We start from the raw sequence: 3981 nt of genomic DNA, 5'->3' as shown, positions 1-3981 counted from the left end.
TGATTTCACTTATATATAGAATTTAATGAACAAAATAAACTAACAAACAAAATAAAAACAGACTCATAGACATAGAGAACAGAGTGACAGCTGTCAGAGGGGACAGAGGTTCGCAGCTTGGTGAAAAAGGTGAAGGTATTGAGCAAGTTAAAAAACAACAACTCATAGACACAGACAACAGTGTGGTGATTGTTAGAATAAAAGGGGTGAGGAGAGGTAGAAGAGGGCAAAGGGCAATAAATGGTGATGGAAGGAGACTTGACTTTGGGTAGTGAACACACAATACCATATACAGGTGATAAATTATAGAATTATACCCCCTGAAATCTATGTAATTTCATTAACCAATGTCACCCAATAAATTCAATAATAAATAAAAATTGATTACAGATAAATTAAAATTACAGATAAGTAAAAGTGATTACTTATAATTCAGATAAATATTTATGAAGCTGGTAACCTGATATAGCTGTCAAAGTGTTAACAGGAACTAATAACCTTTTTTTTTTTTTTTTTGTATTTTTCTGAAGCTGGAAACAGGGAGAGACAGTCAGACAGATTTCCGCATGCGCCCGACCGGGATCCACCCGGCATGCCCACCAGGGGTGAAGCTCTGCCCACCAGGGGGCGATGCTCTGCCCCTCCGGAGCGTCACTCTGCCGTGACCAGAGCCACTCTAGCGCCTGGGGCAGAGGCCAAGGAGCCATCCCCAGCGACCGGGCCATCTTTGCTCCAATGGAGCCTTGGCTGCGGGAGGGGAAGAGAGAGACAGAGAGGAAGGAGGGGGTGGGGGTGGAGAAGCAAATGGGCGCTTCTCCTATGTGCCCTGGCCGGGAATCGAACCCGGGTCCCCCGCACGCCAGGCCGACGCTCTACCGCTGAGCCAACCGGCCAGGGTGGAAATAATAACTTTTGAAGTACATGAGGTCTGTTTTAAAAAGTACTCTTTGGGTGGTATGAAGCCAGAAGCACATCTTTTTTCCTCTCTGTGTAATTTTAAATATACAGAGCAGTTTTGATTTTATCACAAAGTACTCTATTACCTCTCTGCAATAAAAGGTCTTTCCAACAAAGTGCTTTTGTGAGATTACCCTTTCACAGAAAGGTTATTTTGCACTACAGTAAAAAACCTGGTTACGAATAATAAATTGCCCTCATTCTGTTTGAACAATAGTTTAAAGACTTCTAATGAGTCAGGTGTTGCGTGCAAGTGTTCCAGTATTTAGCAGCCGTACTCCATAATGTCAGCATGACTCTGACACTTTATTATAATGAGTAAGACTAGAGATCTTCAATAAAACTTCCTTTATACATAGTATTCAGTCATTGTGTTTGAGGGGATCAGTTCTGCTCTAGCTGTTCCTTCACAATATTTCACACATAGTGATGTCACTGTTTTATATCTGTAACTAGATCCATTTTCACTATAAGAATATTACCTAAATACTAGGTGACAATTACTAAATGACTTATTGAGAAAATCTGTTTTCTAAGTGCTGTAAAAAATTAATTCACATCTACAGTTTTCATTTGCACGTTGTATTTGGTTCTGTCTATAAAGAAAAATCCAAATATCTAACAAAGGTCTTGAAATAAATAATAAACCCACCTTATAAAAGCTTTCCATGTTCAAATAATCTAAAGCAAAACAAAATTTAAGTTCCATAAGGACAACATCACACCAAGGTGCACAGTAAGTACTACAAACATATCCTTTTAAGATCCATAGAAATTTTTATCACAGTATATATTCAATGGCACAGTCACCCATCTTAAGACATATATTAATGAATAAACTTAGGGAAAAAAAACAGAAGCAGAAAATCACTTTATTAAGTTGAAAAATATGCTCACATTTATAAGATGCAGTTTTTATCTTCCATTAACATAAAACAGTATCAACCCATTGCTACAAAAACAGCTCCAGGTGTCAGAGTGATCAAAATATAGTAATAACTATGTATGGTGCCAGGTGGGCACTGGAAATATCAGGGGGAGCACTTTGTCAAATCTATGATTGTCTAAACACTATGCTATACACCTGAAACTAATACAAAATAATATTGAATGAAAATATATATAAACTTTTGATTAAAAAAAATAGTACAGCTCCCCGAGAAAGACATCCCAGAGTCCTATTCAATTTATACTTTCAGCATATAGTTCAAGGTTTCTTAGGGATATGCTGGATATTGGTCCTCATATACTAATAAACTATAAACTATATCACAAAAAAGTATTTTTAATCAAAAATCTTGTAAAACTTTGTATTCTTTGAACAACCTCACCAAAGTTTCAGTTAGCAAAATGAGTAGTGTGGTGATCACAGTCAACAATACTATCTTGTATACTTAAAATTTACTATGAAAGTAGATCTTATATTGCCTATTCAACACACACTTGGAAGAAAACGGTAATCATGCTGAGGTGGATGATTAATTAGTTTCATTGTGGTTATTTCACAATACATATGTATCGAAACGTCAAGTTTACATCTTGAGGCATGTAGGGGACAGGAGGTTTGGAGAACACCTGGGGCGTTGGCCAAGCTTGGTACTTATCTTGAAACTCAGTGATGTTAGAGAAAGGTGTGTCTAGCCCGCAGGACCTGCCTGGAGGTTTCAAGCTCTTGGCTGGCTCCCCCACCAGGCCCCGGTAGGACTGTTTGTGGGTGGTAAGGCTTTCAAAGGGTATTTCACAGGGTCTGAACTTCTCCACCTCATACACAAAGTGCTTCTCCAGAGGGTGGGCCACATAGCTCATTTTGTAGTTAGTCAGATCCTCCAGGGGGATGTTACAGACCTTAGTCATGACTGGGGGCTTACAGCTCATGGTGTTCACTAGGCCCTTCATAGTATAGTCATCCTGGTTCTATTGTCAAACCTAGTTGATTCTGGCCAGTAGTTGGGTTCTGGACGAAGTAGCTTTTGTCTTGTTTGGTTCCAGGGTAAATAATCAGCTTTATAAGTAGGCAGATACTCCATCTTGTCCCTACATGGATATTTACTCTCCCGAGGTTTAATGGGGTCCACTTGACAGACAGAATAGGGGTTGTAATCTTGTTTATACATTGTGAGCAGATCCATATTCTCTTCACTTGGGATGAACTGGTCAAGCTGGTGGATTTTCACTGGTAACATTTTGTGAGGCCCCAAATCTCTCCTGAATGTAGTCAGGCCTTCCATTGGTATAGACCCTTTCTGCTACTCCATCTTGGGCTTGAAGGACTCTCTGGGCAGGTATGAGTAATAGAGAAGGTAGTTCTTGGTGTATTCGGAGAGAAGACATGGTTTCTCTGTTCTATCGTAAATCTTGGTAGGAAGATGTGGACAATAATGCCGTCCGCAGGAGCACAGGTCGCAGATGCACTTCCTCTTCAACGGGGCCATGCGGAGGCCTGACTGTTGGCTCAGAGTATCCCCCGTTGTTGCCACCCCGGAGACCCCACCCTCCTTTCCAGGGGCGCACCAAGCATTGAAGGCCTTGGCAAATATTCTGAATATTTACTCCAAAGAAAACTTAAGTGGCCTTTTTACAAAGTCCGGTTGTCTGTTCCCTTCCTTGAGCTAGCTTTGTGAAAAAGCACAGAGGGTGGACAGCACGCCAGCCAGCGAGCTCCCCCTGCACGTCGCCGCCTAGCCTCTGCAGGCCCAACTGCGCACCTGGGAGCAGCCAGCCAGCCCGGAGCCACGCGGTGCGACCCACAAGACCTCTGTGACGTTACCAGGGCAGGAGGCTTGCTTTTGGGTGGCCATGACATCACAAGGGCCAATTGTGAGGTCAGAAAGCTCTTAGCGCCTCACCTGGCAGGCCCAGGACAAAGACTCCCCTTTGGAACTTGGGAAAACCTGCAGAAAGAGGGCAGACATGCCAACTTTGGAAAACTCGTAGGTGGCAAGTAAGCAAATGCCATGATCACTTGTGCAAAAGGGCTGAAACATTGCACTATTTTCATATGGGGAGATATTTCTTAGCTCTAGA

General features: G+C 41.8%; 1 pseudogene; it reads right to left on the bottom strand.

Annotated features, from left to right (window-relative positions):
* Positions 1-2454: 2454 nt before the first annotated feature.
* Positions 2455-3389, bottom strand: LOC136386413 (stabilizer of axonemal microtubules 1-like; annotated as a pseudogene).
* Positions 3390-3981: the final 592 nt, after the last annotated feature.

The sequence above is a fragment of the Saccopteryx leptura genome, chromosome X (genome assembly GCF_036850995.1).
Source record: "Saccopteryx leptura isolate mSacLep1 chromosome X, mSacLep1_pri_phased_curated, whole genome shotgun sequence".
In the NCBI taxonomy this organism is placed as follows: Eukaryota; Metazoa; Chordata; class Mammalia; order Chiroptera; family Emballonuridae; genus Saccopteryx; species Saccopteryx leptura.
This window is presented reverse-complemented; position numbering and strand designations above follow the sequence as displayed.